This window comes from Chrysemys picta, chromosome 6, assembly GCF_011386835.1.
Source record: "Chrysemys picta bellii isolate R12L10 chromosome 6, ASM1138683v2, whole genome shotgun sequence".
Lineage (NCBI taxonomy): Eukaryota > Metazoa > Chordata > Testudines > Emydidae > Chrysemys > Chrysemys picta.
The window spans coordinates 114,782,509-114,802,676 of NC_088796.1; the positions used below are offsets into that span (position 1 = coordinate 114,782,509).

General features: G+C 40.3%; 1 protein-coding gene across 6 annotated transcripts in view; it reads right to left on the reverse strand.

Moving 5' to 3' along the window:
* The window catches only part of LINGO2 (leucine rich repeat and Ig domain containing 2), a 760,588-nt gene that overhangs the window by 411,935 nt on the left and 328,485 nt on the right, over window positions 1-20,168 (reverse strand). Inside the window, exon 1 of one of the 6 annotated variants that reach the window (XM_065549695.1) lies at window positions 10,759-11,254. The exons of the other annotated variants lie outside the window; for them this stretch is intronic. The gene's annotated coding sequence lies outside the window, so the exon portion shown is untranslated. Of the gene's footprint in view, window positions 1-10,758; window positions 11,255-20,168 lie in introns of those variants that run through there. 6 annotated transcript variants of the gene reach the window in all.

Sequence of the window (20,168 nt, forward strand, 5' to 3'; positions counted from 1 at the left end):
CCTCACATTTAGCTAAAAGGAAAATCCTTTAGTGTATCAGGTTCTCTTTTTTCCAACAAAGATGGTTAAATAAAACCAAAAGCTTTGATTGGATCATGCGACCAGAGTTAAAGTAGTCACATGGGGCTTCAATGCATAACACCACCACCAAAACATCACTAGCCTACAGCCATACTATGAACTGTGATCCACACATGCCCTACATGTAGGGAGACAACCAAGAGGGACATGACTGTCTTTTTAAACATCCTCATTCTCTGAACTTTGAAAAACTACAGTGAAAGCAAAATAAATAAATAAAGCTTGAAAATAAGACTTACCCACCTTGAGTATATCTGGATGGATTGTGGAGCTCAAGAACGGTTTTCTGTAGGACCATCTCCCTATTCCTCCTTTGTTTTAGTCAACTAACATTTTCATCATGGTTGTGGCCCTTACAGCCAAAAAACTTGAGGGCCTGAGAATTCCTCCCAAAGTCTGTATCTAAAGCAAAAAGCCTGAGGATAAATAGGTATGCTGCATCTTTCAGCTCTCAGAAGCTTGTGCCAGGTCAATACTTGAGTCAGACACCTCAGAGTAATATAGACCCTATAACATATGCATCTTTTATGGACAAGAGTACAGGTGATACTTGGCTACTTGCAGAACCATTTCCTTTAGTCCTTCTTGAACTTCCTTTATTCCATACACCTCTTCAATCTTTTGTCTCATCATTTTTGTCTTATTCAGAAGTGCATAGTTCATGTTAAAGCATCAAACTTGGCCTCTGGTTGAAATATGACACAAAAAGTTTCAAACTTGGAAGCAATTCCTCTCCTCCCCCATCACCAAAAATCGACTGTTTTAAAATATTTGGACATACCAGAGTCTACTGATACATTCCATAGAGGCTTCATACACTCTCTTAACATACCCTTACACTGTAAAAGAAATCATAGTGGAAGAATAAGACAGAGCATGTGTATGTGTGCAGGGTAGGCAAGGCAGGGGTAGAAAGTTTCCCCCTCTCATTTCCTCAATAATAGTTCCATATTTTCCATTGCAAAGTCTATCCCATTAAACCTACGCACACCCCATCTCACACATTCCTCACTCTCCTCTCCCTGCTTTTCCTCTCCACAGCTCAGTCATTTGTTTTTAAAGATGTTATTACTTTGCTTGAGAACTAGCCCAGCCTCTGCACTCGATGGCACTTCACAAGCAATGGTTTCATACATCTTCTGAAGGAAAAGTTCAAAGTAGCCCAAGCTGCCTGTTCAGTATGGAGGAGGGCAGCAGTCAGGTTGGAGGAGAGACAGAATTTCCATCTGAAGTTGGACTGTCTGAGAAGTGTTGGTGGCCCAACTTAAAAGAAACCTGCTGTGTCTTTCCTCCATGCAGCTGTGGGTAGCCCCTCATCCAGCCTAACTTTCTCCAAACAAATTCAGGGCAGCCCTAAATACTAGGTACTGAAAGGCCATTAAACATGGGCGAATCCAAGAAAGGTAGCCAAAGGCTCGGCAGCATTCTGCAACAAGAAAATTAAAAAGCAAAAACTAAAAATTAGTACTTCTGATTGAGCTTTCTATCAAAGTAAAACTTCTGACAGAGCCCTGCTGCCTTTATGAGACTGCTGGTAGCCTGGAAGAGGGGTACCGTCTGCAGATGAAGTAATTAGAGCTAGTTGAAAAAAATTGACCAAAGTTTCCCATCCTAAATACTGTTTTGTTGACACAAATGTTTTGCAGGAACTTGCTGATTTTGATGAAATTGGATGGAAAAATTTCAAAAGTCTTTAATACTGAAAATGGAGTATTTTGCTTCAACATTTTTATTTTATTTAGTTTCGACTTTCTTCGTTTTGTTTCAACTTTTACATTTTAATATAATATGCATTGAATGTTTTCTATTATAATGTTCCAACATTATTAAAATGAAATATTTCAACAAGATCATTTTGATGTTCCCAAAAAGAAATCTTTTAGAATATTTCATTCTGTGAAATATTTTGAGATTTCAACTTTTTGTCCTGATATGGATGAAAATTCAATTTGGAATCTCATTTTCCGGCAGGACAGAAATTCCATTTCCCAACCAGTTCTACTTTTAGCATGTACTTTAAACAGCATATACTGATGGTTCACATATTCCCTCATTATGGGCAAAGGGAGTTAAGACCTATCTGATCTCTCTAGGGCAGGGCCGGCTCTAGGATTTTTGCCGCCCAAAGCAAAAACAATTTTGGCCGCCCCCCACCCCGTTCTTTAATTACCCTACCCACGGCCCCGCCTCAACTCCGCCCCTTCCCCAAATCCCCAGCCCTGCCTCCTCCCCCCAGGCTCTCAAGTCTGGGAGGGAGGGGGAGCAGCGGCACGCGAAACGGCCGCTCGGGATCTCCCCTTCCCTCCCAGGTTTGAGAGCCTGAGAGGGAGGGGGAGACCCCGAGCCACCGCGGCGCGCAAAACAGCTGATTCGCGCGCCGTGGCAGCAGCAGTGGAGGTGAGCTAGGGCGGCCGGGGCACATTTTTAGGGGCGGCATTCTGGCACCGGCCATGCCGCACCTAAAAATGTGCCGCCCCAAGCACCAGCTTGTTTTGCTGGTGCCTAGAGCCGGCCCTGCTCTAAAGGCTCAAAAGAAGAGTGTGCAACACCAACTGCATAAAACTTGCCTTCCCTCTTTCTGAATACATAGAAGCTTTGCTTTTATTAAAAATACTTCTAATAAAATATTTTGTTTCAAATTAAATGAATTTGTTCCAGTTCACTGAAATAAAAAAAAAAAAAAAAAAAAGAGGTTTCATTTTGGGTTAAACAAAAGATTAAAAATGATTTTTCAGAACTTCCAGTGAACCAAAAAAAAAAAAATCAATAATTTACACAGCTGTAGTTCTGGTACCTTTAGGACAGTGGGGTGTTCCCCTTTGCCAGAGCAATGCTCCCCTTACAACCAGAATTTCGAGTGCCACAAGTGGACAGGACATAATTAAGGATCTGGTTCTTGCTACTTTGAAGGAGGAGGTAAGGACAGGGAAAATCATTAAAAAAAAAACAGACTGTAGGAGGGGGTTCATTTAAATAACAAAGTTCCTAAGAATTGTTATACAGTAACTCCTCACTTAACGTTGTAGTTATGTTCCTGAAAAATGCGACTTTTGTTAAGCAAATCTAATTTCCCCATAAGAATTCATGTTAATGAGGGGGTTAGGTTCTAGGGAAATTTTTTCACCGGACAAAAGACATATATATATATATATATGTATATATATACACACACACACACAAAGTTTGAAACAATTTAATACTAGTACACAGTGATGATGATTGTGAAGCTTGGTTGAGGTGGAGCAGTCAGAGGGTGGGATATTTCCCAGGGAATGCCTCACTGCTAAATGAACTAGCAATTGACTGAGCCCTCAAGGGTTAACTCTCAGACTCTTCCAGGCAGCAGGAAAGGAGGGAGGGCAGACAGAGACACACACCCAGTGTGTGAGAGAAAAAATGCGCATTTCCCCTTTAAATAGCTGACCCCAGACTTAAGTACACTGCCCTGTTAATTAAATCAGCTTGTTGAGACCTCCTGAGACCACAGCCATTGCCTAAAAGCTCCCTCCATCGTATGACCCCCTGCTCTATGGAAGATGGGTTAAGCGGGGTGCAGGAGCGGGGTGGGGAGGGGAGGGGGAGACACCCTGACATTAGCTCTCCTCTTCCTTCCCTCCCCCCCGGCACAGCAAGCAGGAGTCTCGGGGAGCAGCTCCAAGGCAGAGGGCAGGAGCAGCACCTAGCAGTATAGGGAGGGACACAGCTGAACTGCAGGCAGCTGCTGCACAGGGAACTTAGGGGAGCGGGGAGCTGATAGGGGGCTGCTGATCCACCCTGGTTCCAACCACCCACCAGCTAGCTGCAATGGGCTGCTCCTCCTCCAAGCAGTGGACAAAACAGGTGGCTGCCAAACGACATTAGAAGGGAGCATTTCACAAGTTTAAACGAGCATGTTCCCTAATTGATCAGCAACTTAACATCGAAACAACGTTAACCGGGATGACTTTAAGTGAGGAGTTACTGTATATGGTAAAAAGAGTTTATGCATACGGAGCAACCACACTGACTTGACATACTCAAAAGAACCTGTTTCCAGTGTTATACCTGTGTTGGTTCCAGGATATTAAAGAGAAAAGGTGGATGAGGTAATGTCTTTTCTTGGACCAAAATCTGTTGCTGAAAACAGACAAGCTGTCAAGGTACATAGAAGACCTGAAGAAGAGCTCTGTCACCCTCTCAAAAGAACCTGTATTTCAAAGAATGAAAGATGCCAATTCAAAAAATTCCATACGTTGATATTCCCACAATAAATGTAACCAGCTCTAAGGAACCATCTAGGCAACTGAGCAAATGTGTTGTTAAAAACTCTATCAGTTACTCTCCATATACTGTTACAGTTATGCAATTTCATATAGCTAATTTTCCTCCAGACATTCATTCTGAAATCTGAAAAAAATGCCCGAATAACCAAGCAATCCAAACACACCTAAAAACTGCAAAGGGAAAAAAAAGGGTACTTCTTTTTTCTTGTTTATACCAACAACCAATGTGTTTTATAATATACACATATTTATGGTGTGGGCTAACATTTTCAGAAGCAACTAAGTGACTTAGGGGGCTTTGAAAGTTTTATTCTTGATCCTTTTATCATTGAAGTCAATGGTAAAACTCTTGTGGACTTAAATGAGAGCTAGTGTGACCCTAAAAGAGTGAGTAGAAAGAAATTATCTCCATGCCTTTCCATTTCATGTCGCAATATCCGATCAGGGTTAACATCCAATTGACCGTGCTGTTCATTCTGACTTTACCATGCCTGAGTGTGATGACGTGTGGCAGAAGTAGTGAATACATCAGATGACAAAATTTGCAGCTGACAAAGTTATTTGTTAGTCAATTAGAAGGACAGTAAGGGACTTCAGGAGGGATCTAGTAAGGAGCAGAACCTCCCCCCAAAAGATAAGTGGACAAACGGCTGAATTCAATACAGTTAAGGACAAGGTAATAACACATTGGAAGGAACAGGATAAACTACTTATACACACTGATGGGTTGTGAATTGGTTATTTTTCTTCAGAAAAAAAGATCTAGTTGACATTGTGAACATATCAGTCCTGGCCTACACTGCAATGTTTTGCCAGCATAGCTATGTTGGCTAGGAGTGTGAAAAAAATACATAACTATGTCCGCAAAACCCCAACGTAGACGCACCTATGCTGGCAGAAGAGTGCTTTTGTCTGCATGGCTAATGTTGTTTGGGGAGGTGGAGCAGCCAGGCTGGCATATCTCCTGCCAGCTTATGCTGCATCTACAGTACAGGCCTCTACCAGCACAGCTATGTCAGCATCGCTCTAAAGGCCAAGGCTCTGAAACTAGTCCTCTCGGGGAAGACGTATGCTTTACGTGAAGCAGCAGTCAGCCCTATTAAGCAAAAGAGGCAGCTGATAAAATTAAGAGTCAACAGCTTTAAAATAGATAAAAGGAAATACTTTTTCTGGCAATGTGCAATTAACCTGTGGGACTTTCACTTCAGGATATTATTGAGGGGAAAAAACTTACTAAGGCCATGTCTACTCTATCACTTATGTCGGCAAAACGTATGTCATTCAGGGGTGTAAGGAACCACACATCTGAGCAACATCAGTTTCACTGGCATCAGTGATAGTGTGCACAGTGCTACATCAGCGGGAGCTATGTCACCAGGAGAGCTTCTCCTGTCAATCACTGAGGTGGTTTTATTATGTCAATGGGAGAGCTCTCTCCCATCAGCATAGAGCGGCTACATGAATGAGCTTACAGCCACGCAGCTGCATTGGTACAGCTGTGCCGCTGTAATTTCGCTAGCATAAAGGTAGCCTAAAGTTGGTGAGAAGAGAGAGAAACTGCCATAACCAATATAGTTCAGTTTTGATGTTTGACGAGCAGACTCGTTCTTCCACATGTGCCTTATCCTTCAGTTTCCCACTTGCTTCAGTCTATTAGGGAAAATTTTGGAAAGAAGATTTTAAAATGTCTGCCTCAGTAAAAAGTGGTGATGTACAAATGCAGAGAAAGAGGAGGAGGAAGGGCTGGAACATTACTGCCCCAACTCCCGGAATTTAGACAAGTGCATTAGTTTTCTTGATCTTTGTTAGTGTGTTATCTATACTCTGAATACCAGGAGAGTCAGGAAAGCCCAAGCTATATATATGGGCAAATGGGCTTCTTGGATTCGGCATGACTAGGAGTTATTGTTGAGGGAACCCATCTGTGTCTTGGATCCCTAGCTGGAATGGATGGCTCTATTCATCCAGCTTTTAACCTGCACATTGCTGGCAGTTTGCAAATCCTGCTGCAACTACATGGAAAAGAATTTGCAGCATGCAGATTCCATGGTGGAAGAAGCCCTAGGAATACCATACCACAGATTGATGTAGGAAGATGCCATATTAAGAATTCAGCTAACACTTTCTTCTAGGTGCAAATATAAACGCTGATAATTTGATGAGCAGCATGGTGATGGAGACCATATGATTTTCCAAGGTAATTTAGATACTTCATTGTGTTCTGTCAACATGTGGCTGAAGATCATGAGAGTCCTGGAGATACTGTACATAATACCTCAAACCTTGAAGTATCTTTAATTACTTGGTTAAAGATAAAACACACAATAAAATTTGAAACACAATCTTGTTTACCTTCAGTACAATAAACATCCCGAGGAATACAATGCATGCTCACCATACAAAGACTATAGCAGAGCAATTATGTTTGCATGCTGCAGAAGTCTAAAGGTGAACAAATGTGATGTTGAAAACAATCTTATCTTTCACTAAATCGTTTTTGTTACCAACCAATACTTAATATACTATTGGCCATAATCTAAAAATAGATATGTTCTTATTTTAGGTACAAGTACAGTGCTTTGGAGCAAAATAGTTACAGTAAACTTCTTTATCTAATTGCTCTGAAGTTTATATAAAAAGCTATCAATAGTAGAGATGGGTGAAATTCTTTTGACAAATAGTACATTTGTTCAAAAATGCATTTTTCAGGGCACTGAAACTTTTACTAACTTGGTTCGAATTCGGTGAATAGTTTCAGCTTAAAAAAGGGGAGGTTTGTGTTTGTTTTTTGAAGGGAAATGTCAAATCAGTGTTTCATTTTTGAAACATTGAGCTTGACACAAACAATTTTTCCCCCCAATATTTAATTGTGGTGAAAGGAGAAAAAATCAATTTCAAAACTGAAGCAAAAAATCAGTTATATGTTCACCATTAATTTACAGAGTATTTTGGAAAGACACAGAACAGTAAACCCATTTCACTTAAAAACCTATCCTCTTTAATTGAACATATGTTAAAAATCCTGGGCCAGATCTTCAGCTGGGGTAAACTAGCTAGCTTAAATGGAGCTATGCCAATTTACAGCAGTTGAGGAAGTGGTCCTTTTAATAAGGCATCAGAACTATAGAAAAATCAAGAAGACTGTTGATCTAAAACATGTCATTATTAAGTTTTGATTTCACTGGTTTTGTATCAGCATAACTCAGATGGACCAACTCATGATTTACATCACTATACTGCACATGAGATTGGAATCAGGCTGAAAATATCATGAGGAAGTTATATAGTTTTGTATATTTTAAACAGAAATATGAGGAAAAGAAAGTTACTTTTCTTATGGTATCTTACTGGAATACATACACTACTTTTGGGTATTTGCTTCCAGTTTGATAACAGATGAGGATTAAACTCAGCTTTAATGTTTTTGACTCTGTGATGTACCCAATACCTGCATGACCAAGACCTATATTGCTCAAAAAATAATAGCAAAAATGTGCATCGGAAGCAGAAAGCCTGCAGAACAACTTGACAATTGAGATGCGAAAGCAGCACTCAAGGACGATAAGGTCATTGCAGAGAAACTAAATACATTCTTTGCATTGGTCTTCACAGCTGAGGATGTGAGGGAGATTTCCAAACCTGAGCCATTATTTTTAGGTGCCAAATCTGAAGAACTGTCCCAGATTGAGGTGTCAGAGTAGGTTTTGGAACAAATTGATAAACTAAACAGTAGTAAGTCCCCAGGACCAGATGGTATTCAGCCAAGAGTTCTGAAGGAACTCAAATGTGAAATTGAAGAACTGTAGTCTGTAACCTATCATTTAAATCAGCTTCTGTACCAAATGACTAGAGGATAGCTAATGTAATGCCAATTTGTAAAAAGGGCTCCAGAGGTGATCCCAGAAATTACAGGCCGGTAAGCCTGACTTCAGTACCAGGGAAACTGGTTGAAACTATAGTAAAGAAAAAAATTGTCAGACACATAGATGAATATAACATTTTGGGGAAGAGTCAACTTGGTTTTTGTAAAGGGAAATCATGCCTCACCAATCTACTAGAATTCTGGGAGAGCGTCAACAAGCATGTGGACAAGGGGGATCCAGGGGATATAATGTACTTAGATTTTCAGAAAGCCTTTGACACGGTCCCTCACCAAAGACTCTTAAACAAAGTAATGTCATGGGATAAGAGGGAAGGTCCTCTCATGGATTGGTAAGTGGTTAAAAGATAGGAAACAAAGGATAGGAATAAATAGTCACTTTTCAGAATGGAGCGAGGTAAATAGTGGTGTCCCCCAGGGATCTGTACTGGAACCAATCCTATTCATAAATGATCTGGAAAAAGGGGTAAACAGTGAAGGGGTAAACAACTTTCAGATGATACAAAACTACTCAAAATAGTTAAGTCCTGCAGACTGCGAAGAACTACAAAAGGATCTCTCAAAACTGGGTGACTGGGCAACAAAATGGAAGATGAAATTCTATGTTGATAAATGGAAAGTAATGGACATTGGAAAGCAGAATCCCAACAATACATATAAAATGATGGGGTCTAAATTAGCTGTTACCACTCAAGAAAGAGATCTTGGAGTGGATAGTTCTCTGAAAACATCCACTCTATGTGAAGCAGCAGTCAAAAAGGTGAACAGAATGTTGGGAATCCTTAAAAAAGGGATAGATAATAAGACAGAAAATATCATATTGCCCCTACATAAATGAATATTGCTTGCTGATGGGGTCACCCCATCTCAAAAAAGATATATTGGAATTGGAAAAGGTCCAGAAAAGGGCAACAAAAATGATTAGGGGTATGGAACATCTTCCATATGAGGAGAGATTAATAAGACTTGGACTTCTCATCTTGGAAAAGAGACAAGTTAGGTGGGATATGATTGAGGTCTGTAAAATCATGACTGGTGTGTAGAAAGTAAATAAGGAAGTGTTATTTACTCCTTCTCATAATACAAGAACTACGGGACACCAAATGAAATTAATAGGCAGCAGGTTTAAAACAACACACAGTCAGTCTGTGGAACTCTTTGCCAGAGGATGTTGTGAAGTCCAAGACTATAACAGGGTTCAAAAAAAGAACTAGGTAAATTCATGGAGGATAGGTCCATCAATTGCTATTAGCAGGATCAGCAGGGATGGTGTCCCTATCCTGCATTTGCCAGAAGCTGGGAATGGGTGACAGGGAATGGATCACTTGATGATTATCTGTTCTGTTCATTTCCTCTGGGACACCTGGTATTGGCCACTGTCAGAAGACTGGATACAGGGCTAGATGGACCTTTGGTCTGACCCAGTATGGCAGTTCTTATGTTCTACTGTGTTGCATTTTCAAATCATTTTAACTGGCAGGCAGAACAAAAACAAATGACAAATGGGAATGAGGATATGGAGGTAGATATTACCACATCTGAGGTAGAAGCCAAACTCGAACAGCTTTATGGGACTAAATCGGGGGACCCAGATAATCTTCATCCAAGACTATTAAAGGAACTGGCACATGAAATTGCAAGCCCATTAGCAAGAATGTTTAATGAATCTGTAAACTCAGGAGTTGTACCGTATGACTGGAGAATTGCTAACATAGTTCCTATTTTTATGAAACAAAAAAAAGTGATTCGGGTAACTACAGGCCTGTTAGTTTGACATCTGTAGTATCCAAAGTCTTGGAAAAAATTTTGAAGGAGAAAGTAGTTAAGGACATTGAGGTCAACGGTAATTGGGACAAAATACAACATGGTTTTACAAAAGGTAGATTGTGCCAAACCAACTCAATCTCCTTCTTTGAGAAGGTAACAGATCTTTTAGACAAAGGGAACACAGTGGAACTAATTTACCTCCATTTCAGTAAGGCATTTGATACCATTCTACATGGGGAATTAAGTTAAATTGGAAAAGATGGGGATCAATATGAAAATTGAAAGGTGGATAAGGAATTGGTTAAAGGGGAGACTACAATGGTTATACTGAAAGGTGAAAGGCTGAGGGGGAGGTTACTGAAAGGCTGGAGGGAGGTTACTAGTGGAGTTCCTCAGGGATCAGTTTTGGAACCAATCTTATTTAATCTTTTTATTACTGACCTTGGCACAAAAAGTGGGAGTGTGCTAATAAAGTTTATGGATGACACAAAACTGGAAGGTATTGCCAATACAGAGAAGCACCAGGAAATCATACAGGAAGATCTGGATGACCTTGTAAACTGGAGTAATAGTAATAGGATGAAATTTAATAGTGAAAAGTGCAAGGTCATGCATTTAGGGATTAATAACAAGAATTATTGTTATAAACTAGGGATGCATCAGTTGGAAGTAACAGAGGAGGAGGAGGACCTTGGAGTATTGGTTGATCACAGGATGACTATGAGTCACCAATATGATATGGTCGTGTGTAAAAAGGGCCGGACTCACCCCTGCAGCGCCTCCTGCTGGTCATCCAGGGAATTAGCTCACCAGCCTCTCGAGAGCCCTCTGCAAGCCAGTGATCCGCCTGTCCTCTTCTGGCCTCCGTGTCCCTCCCAGGACCCGGTGCCCCTATTATTGGGATGCTGCCCCCTGGCAGTACCCACAGATATGGATCTCCCCTCCCTGGGGAACCCCCACCCACTATCCCCACCTTGCCTCAGTACCAGGCCACTGCCAGTCACCAGCTAGCCCCTGCTCCCTGGGGCAGATTGTAGTATAGGCCACTCATCACTGGCAAGGAGGGTTTGGACCTGCTGCCTTGAACTAGCCCTGGGCTGCCCTCTGCAACCCCCAGTACCCCTTGGCCTAATACTAGGCCGCAGCCTGGGGCTTTCCAGGCTGGAGCTCCCCAGCCCCTCAGCCTTTCCCCAGCCCTGCTCCACTCAGATACTCTTTGTCTAGCTCCCTGCAGCCAGGCCCTTCTCTCTTTGAAGGCAGAGAGGGTGTCTTGAGCTCCTGGCTCCCAGCCTCTTATATAGGGCCAGCTGAGGCCTGATTGGGGCATGGCCCCAGCTGCAGCCACTTCCCCCAATCAGCCCAGTAGCTGCTTGCTTCCTGGGCTATCCCAGGCCCTTCCAGGCAGGAGCAGATGTCCACCCTGCTACACCATGAAAAAAGCGAATGCGGTCTTGGGATGCATTAGGCGAAGTATTTCCAGTAGAGATAAGGAGGAGTTAGTACCGTTATACAAGGCACTGGTGAGACCTCATCTGGAATAGTGTGTGCAGTTCTGCTCTCCCATGTTTAAGAAGGATGAATTCAAACTGGAACAGGTACAGAGAAGGGCTATTAGGATGATCCGAGGAATGGAAAACCTGTCTTATGAAAAGAAACTCAAAGAGTTTGGCTTGTTTAGCCTAACCAAAAGAAGGCTGAGGGGGGATATAATTGCTTTCTCTATAAATATATCAGAGGGATAAATACCAGGGAGGGAGAGGAATTATTTAAGCTCAGTACCAATGTGGACACAAGAACAAATGGATATAAACTGCACATTAGGAAGTTTAGACTTGAAATTAGATGAAGGTTTCTAACCATCAGAGGAGTGAAGTTCTGGAACAGCCTTCCAAGGGGAGCAGTGGGGACAAAAGACATATCTGGCTTCAAGACTGAGCTTAATAAGTTTATGGAGGGGATGGTATGATCGGATAGCTTAATTTTGGTAATTAATTGATCTTTGATTATTAGCGGTAAATATGCCCAATGGCCTGTGATGGGATGTTAGATGGGGTGGGATCTGAGTTACTACAGAGAATTCTTTCCTGGTGTCTGGCTGGTGAGTCTTCCCCACATGCTCAGGGTTTAGCTGATCGCCATATTTGGGGTCGGGAAGGGATTTTCCTCCGGGGCAGACTGGCAGAGGCCTTGGGGGGGTTTTGCCTTCCTCGGCACCTTGGGGCACGGGTCACTTGCTGGAGGATTCTCTGTACCTTGAAGTCTTTAAAGTATGATTTGAGGACTTCAGAAGCTCAAACATAGATTAGGGGTTTATTACAGGGGTGGGTGGGTGAGATTCTGTGGCCTACGTTGTGCAGGAGGTCAGACTAGACGATCATAATAGTCTCTTCTGACCTTAAAGTCTATGATTCTATGAAAAACAAACTGCCAGCTGGGCCATATGAAGAGAAAAAAACCCACCTGCCTCAAACCACCCAGCCACGATCTATTGGTTGTATGTGCCATTGACACAAAAAAAGAGAAACTCAGAGAATTTAGGTTGTAATACAGCACCACAAGAGGAGCGTTTATTGATTTCCATTAACATTACCTTTTGACTTTTCTGGGTCCTTATGGTTTACTAGAATAAACTTTGGCCTTGGGTCTGGAGGCCTTTTGACTTTCTTTTTCCCCTCTCTGTTTCTGACCCATTATTAACAACAGCTTATTATGGAAGGACTAGACAGTCTGGGAAATTAAACTAAGGAAAATTCTGACAATTAATAACAAGTGCTCAAATTTTGTGCTGTACACTCTTTGTGAGGCAGAGCTATACTTAGGTGCTGAAGAGAAGCACAGCATCTAAGCTGTCACCTGAAAAAAATTCTGAAGTTTGATTGCTTACACCATAATTGGACAGTCATGAGTGACCAAAGACCTATCAAGTTAGAGAATGACTTTGTTCCCTCTCAGATAATCATTTCTGGTGGACTGTTATTCCTAACCCAGTTATTATGGAAATGCAAAGTATTATCTCTCTGCTAGAGTTTATTGTATACAACAACTATGCATGCTATGAAGGCGAACTAGCATTGGCCTTAGAAAATAACTACACCTCTACCCCGATATAACGCTGTCCTCGGGAGCCAAAACATCTTACGTTATAGGTGAAACCGCGTTATATCGAATTTGCTTTGATCCACCGGAGTGCGCGGCCCTCCCTCCCTCAAAGCGCTGCTTTACCGTGTTATATCCGAATTCGTGTTATATTGGGTCGTGTTATATCGGGGTAGAGGTGTATATAAGGTATCTTTACTAAAAAACAAAAAAAAAACCCTCTTCCCCAAAATTATATTTACAGGAAACTTTCTCGCAAAGCAGCTTTAAAGACTCAGTCATTTCACATGGGCAACAGTTTTTGCTATAGTACATTAGCTCCTAATTGTTTAGCAGTGTTGAATGTGATTGTTTTTAAGAATTTAAAAGAAAGATACTAAAAGCAGGCATTTTGTTCTGACGACTATGGCTAATGCATCTCATTACTATCAGATCTCAGTTTATCCCCAAGTAACTGAGATCTGATAGTAATTGACAGTTGAAGTGTAATGTATGCAATTCATGTTCTATTTATGCATGCACTATTTTCTGGTTGAAAAAGGAACCAAGAGCTGATATAATTATCATTATTTTATTTAAATTGCAAGATTCACAGCAAATTCCACAAAGAATACTTTGTACTAGCGTATGTTTCCCCTACCTTTTCATCCATTATTTCCCTCTTTCCTTTTGGGAGATGGGTTTTTTCATCATTATTCATTTATTTTTGGGATTGACATTTCATTGGTATGTTATTGCTAATTCCCTTCATGTCCCACTGACCTGTTTTCTTGTTACCCTATTTATATTTTTGTCTTCCTTATGTTTTAGCCATGTTTAAGGAAAGCATGACAAATTGTAGGCGCACTACTCTTTACAAGCCCATTGTGTTGCTCTTTCCAATTTTGCATTAAAATAATTATAGCCACATGAAAATTGTCTGCACACTGGCTCTTATTACACATAATTTTCACTATACAATGGGTCTAGGTAATTTCCCTCCTATTTCTAAAATATGTTTAGGTGTGTAATCACATTTGACAACAACATAATTTTACATATATTCAAAATGTATGAACCATCACAAACAGAGCTGGTGGGTTGAATTAATATAGGCTGCTTAGTCACTTAGCTATTGCCTGCAGAAAAGCCAATTAGAGCAAAACCACTCCATAAATTGATGCTGGCTATTCATGCCTATTTATTACCCAAGAACCATTTGGTCAAAAAGGGCTGAAGCTGTTCTGGTGACTAGAAGACTTCTAAACATAAACATTGAACTGCACTCAGAGTTGTTTTGCCATGGGAGACTCAGAGTGCTCATGGACTTCAGCTCATTCTCTTCCAAATTTATGAACCAGGACCAAAGTTGCTTTCATGGTTACAAAACACACATACTACCCTCTCATCAGTTGGCCTCGCTGTTCCTTGCATAACAAGCACTGGCGATTTCTCCTCTTCCGGTGGCTATCCTCCAGAGGCTGTTGCTCCATTTTGTTTAGTCCTGGAGTTGGGTTTTCCTGCTAGCTTCTCCCGTGGATGTTTAGGGGATGCCTGTTGGCTGCACTTGCCATTCCAATGGGTGCTTGGAGAGCTGGTATAGAAGTTACCTTCCCTAACTTTTACAATGACCACTAGGGCAGCACCATAGGCATCACCACCTCAAGATTGTAATGGAACTTGGGAAAAGACTCCTTTTGCAACCACTTCTGCTGAACCAGTAGCAATACAAAACCTGTGGTCATTAGCCTAATAGCCATGAAGCAGGTGGAAGGGTTCCCTAGAATCCAGTAGCTACCACATGTTAAGCATTATGAGTCATCACTCCTATTGTGTGGTGACCAGCGACCTCTCACCTCCAAGTCAGGATACCCTAGTCTAAGCACAGATTGTTTTCTCTGCTGCAGCTCAGTAGAGCTGACTGGTAGCAGGACTGCTTTATCTGTTTCCAGCACATTAGTGGAGGGGTGGGAAGATGGAGGCATTCTGCTCCATCAGAAATCTGTTGAAGAATTGGAGGAGACAACAGCCCATACCATACAGTCCCTGGGAAGAAGCAGTGGAGTGATCACCCAGTACCTCTTGCTATTTCAAGATGGTGATGGAGGGGACTCACTCAGCCCCATGAGGAAAGGGCAGTCTACCAAACCCTCGCTTCTCCAAAGATATCATAGATAACAAGGGGATTGTAGGCTTTACAGGGGGAAGCAGGATTTGGCGGCAGAAAGGAGCAGTTGTAGGGGTTTCTCCTTGAAGGTACAAGTTTGTCAAACCCCAACATCTCTGATAGGGATTAGATTAATTTCCAGTTCTTGGGGACAAAACCACAGGGTTTAGTTCCTCAAACACTCTATGGACTGCACTCAGCAGCAGACCTGATATTCCGATGACTTCCATTCACAAGTTAAGAACCAACAAACAAACATACAAAATTGATATTTCTGGACACTTGCAACTTTGCTCCTGGTTCTGCTTTCTGTAGATGAACAAAAAAAAATCTCCCCTAATTTTGGGGCAGCATTGGGACAGCATGGCCACCTCTGGCTTTGCCAGCCCTCTGGTTCTAGCTTTCATGGTTTCTTTGCTCCACAGTGCTGCCTTAAGCACTTCACAGTTTTTCCACTTTCCCATTTACTTAGTCACCTCTACTGACCTGCTGATACCCAATTACTTGTATTTCAGTAGCACCTAGAGGTCCCAATCAGGGCTTCATTGTGCTAGGTGGACTACAACCACAGATTAGATCAAGTCTCTAATTTTGATGAGTTTACAAACTAAATTATGACAAAATGCAACAAGTGGGTGCAATAAAGGAGTGGAAGTGTCAAAAGGGAAGACTGATCTATCAGTGAGAGGGACACAGGATTTTATAGGTTAGCTTTTTGCACAGTGTTAGTGGTTTGAGTCATTATATTTTTTTTCATATTCACCAGCAAGGGAAATTAATGATAAGCAATCCCTGATGGCCACCTACTTACCCAATAACTAGTGACAAAATATTAGCATATAAGTGTCTTCATCAATACATGACTATGTATACTAGATACATTTATGGAATGGATACATGAGCATTTCTCAGGGCTACATTCAGGATGGAAAATTCTGCTTTCTGTATATTAAAAAATGCTGTTTACAACACTAGGGTTAAAGTGCCATTCCTCACAACCAAGGATTTCTACACTGATATTTCAGTTCATTGTCTCAAAGTCATAACAAAGCAGCATCACCACCAAATACTGAAGAAACATTATAATTTTCACATCTTGTTGAACCAGCTGTTTCATGTGAAAGAACATCAGAGAAACAAAATCCATATTATGGTTTATGGATCTACTTTGCCACTTCTCTGCACTGTCATTGGTTAGAAAGATTTTTTTGTTTGATTTTAATAGAGTATATAATATTAATTTGTTTTGAAATTGACCAAACTGCTATTTTACTTTTAAATTAAATTGATTTGAAAAGCAAGCTGAAATATTCCTTAGACAAGTACAGAAATCTTTTATTGCTCCTCTGCCAACCTCTTCCCAGTTTTCACCAAGAAATCTGTTTTTAATGAATCAACATGTTTCATATAATCTTGTAAAACATGTAGTTTACTTTCAATTTCTGTGGCATTACTATCAATCATTGATCACTGACCTCAAATCTTTCCATTTGGGTTATAGCTGCCTTCTTTATATTAATCCTCCTCTAAGTCTAGCTGTCTGCAAACACATATCTTAAAGCAAATCCTTACTAAAGGGGATTTGTATGTCCAGTTTTCACTGCTGCTTAAAACATGCCTGACCATTTTTGTACCATTATTTTAATTTAATTTCTACCAAGCATTGTGAAAATATAATTTGACTCTCTTGTGGCATTTTACATTAGCAAATTATAATTAGCATCAACGTAACAGACTTCATTTTATGGGATTTCCCTGTTCCTTTTTTCAGACAAGACTCTACTCCCATTGAAGTCAATGGGAGCTTTTTCATTGGATTTCAGTGGAAGCAGAATTGAGTCCATTTAAAGATAAATTGCAGTTTTGATATTCTTATTTCCTTACATATATCACAACCCTTTGCATGCCTGGAGCCTAGCTGAAGTAGTAACCATTTTCAGGGCAGAAGGGGGTTGATCCTGCACTAATGAAATCAATTGGGTCTTGATTCTGCAAAGCACTTAAATGCATAATTGACTTTAAACTAGGTCTGTCAAGCAATTAAAAAAAATTAATCGCGATTAATCGCACAGTTAAACAATAATAGAATACCATTTATTTAAATATTTTTGGATGTTTTCTACATTTTCAAATATATTGATTTCAATTACAACACAGAATACAAAGTGTACAGTGCTCATTTTATATTTATTTTTATTACAAATATTTGCACGGTAAAAAAACAAAATACATAGTATTTTTCAGTTCAACTAACACAAGTACTATAGTGCAATCTCTTTACCATGAAAGTTGAACTTAAAAATGTAGAATTATGTAAAAAAAAACCCTGCATTTAAAAATAAAACAATGTAAAATTTTTGAGTCTGCAAGTGTACTCAGTCCTATTTCTTGTTCAACCAATCGCCCAGACAAACAATTTTGTTTACATGTGCAGGAGATAATGCTGCCTGTTTCTTGTTTACAATGTCACTTGAAAGTGAGAACAGGCTTTCTCATGGCACTGTTGAGGTTGGTGTCGCAAGTTATTTACATGCCAGCTGTGCTAAAGATTCATATGTCCCTTCATGCTTCAACCACCATTCCAGAGGACATGCGTCCATGCTGATGATGGGTTCTGCTCGAAAATAATCGAAAATGGTGCAGTCCGATGTATGTTCATTTTCATTATCTGAGTCAGATGCCACCAGCAGAAGGTTGATTTTCTTTCTTGGTGATTCGGGTTCTGTCGTTTCCGCATCAGAGTGCTGCTCTTTTAAAACTTCTGAAAGTATGCTCCACACATCATCCCTCTCAGATTTTGGAAGGCACTTCAGATTCTTAAACCTTGGGTTGAGTGCTGAAGCTGTCTTTAGAAATCTCACATTGGTACCTTCTTTGCGTTTTGTGAAATCTGCAGTGAAAGTATTCTTAAAATGAACAACATGTGCTGGGTCATCATCCGAGACAGCTATAATATGAAATATACGGCAGAATGTGGGTAAAACAGAGTAGGGAACATACAATTCTCCCCCAAGGAGTTCAGTCACAAATTTAATTAACACTTTTTTTTTAAACGAGCATCATCAACATGGAAGCATGTCCTCTAGAATGGTGGCCGTGCAAATGCCTGTTCTCACTTTCTGGTGACATTGTAAATAAGAAGAGGGCAGCATGAAATGTAAACAAACTTGTTTGTCTTAGCAATTGGCTGAACAAAAAATAGGACTGAATGGACCTGTAGGCTCTAAAGTTTTACATTGTTTTGTTTTTAAGTGCAATTATGTAACAAAAAAAAATCTACCTGACAAAGAGATTGCATTAGAGTACTTGTATCAGGTGAATTGAAAAATACTATTTCTTTTGTTTATCATTTTTACAGTGCAAATATTTGTAATAAAAAATAGTATGCACTTTGATTTCAATTACAACACAGAATACAATATGTATGAAAATGTAGAAAAATATCCAAAATATTTAATAAAGTTCAATTGGTATTCTATTGTTTAACCGTGCGATTAAAACTGCAATTAATTGCAATTTTTTTCATCGTGATTATTTTTTTGAGTTAATTGCGTGAGTTAACTGTGATTAATCAACAACCCTACTTTAAACACATGTAGTGTCACTGAAATCTCCACAGGTGCTTAAAGTCAAACATGCTTAAGTGCCTTGCTGAGCTTGGACCTTGGAGTTGTGCTGTTGTGGGAGCAGAATAGGGCTAAAATTCCATTTCTTAATCCATCCAAACCTGAATGATTTGCCTGTTTGGATTCAAACTGAACTATACTGCTGACGACTCCTGTACCACTGTACTAAATATAGCGTGGATCTTACTGGCAATAGTATTCAACAGAATTCATGTGAGTTCTCAAACCAAATACTCATGCTAAATGCTTTGAATTGATCAATATGAATTTCTTCAAAGTACCTCATGAAATATTAATCCCCAATACAGAAAAAGTTTATGGCACTTACTATTTTTTCTTAAGAGCGCTAGCTATCAGCTACAGAGACAAATCCAAAGCTTCAATGCAATGGCCAAGGCTGCCAGCAGTACTGTATCCTCTGGATTCGTTTTCTGTTCAACCTGAAATGTCCCCCAGCTGGCCAATATTCTACCAAAAACACAACTATGCTATGGAAAAGAAAGGAAAGACTCACCTTCCCTTCTCAGTACTTTGTGCTTCCATAACATCTTTTGCCCAAGGATTTAAAAGCCCTTTATAGCCTTTCAATGCTCAAGGGGTATTATTTTTATCCCTTTTGGAGAAGAAACACTCATGCTCAAAGAGTCCAATGGTTCTCAATGCCTCTGAAAATCAGGCCATAAATGGTTGTCCAAGGTGGCACTGGAAATCTCCAAGAGGGCCAGGAAAGAATTCAGGTCTCCTGCCTCTCAGCCCTGTGTCTTAAACCATGAGACCATTCATCTACACAGTATGTGGGGTTATACTTCCTTTAATGGAGGACAAAACCAGCTTTATAAGCAAATTGGATGAGTATGATAAAGTATGATTAGTTTTACACTAATTCTTTCATAATTCAAGGATAGGTACAGAGTTGTTTGTTTGTCCTGCAATGGCATATATAGGAGGTAGATACTTATGCTTGCATAGACTCCTGCTGTCTTGTGTGGGGCTCCACACAGACAGAAGGGTTCACGTCTGTGAATCCCTTTAGAGGATGGAAGCAAAAACAACTGTCAGGAGATTACTTCAAGGATAATTGTGAACTGGCTAAGAAGAAAACAGATGCCTTGTGCCTCACTGAAAGTTTATGCAAGAACTAACTATTAATAAAAGTATTCAAAATAGCCCATAAATGCCATAAGTATGAATTAAATTGTCATGATTCATCAACAATGCAACAGAAAGCCATTTTATTAATAGGAAAATTTCAGTACTACAGTAGAACATACCTGCTTTCTAGAACTGGTTTCTATCAAGCTCTGTGGGAG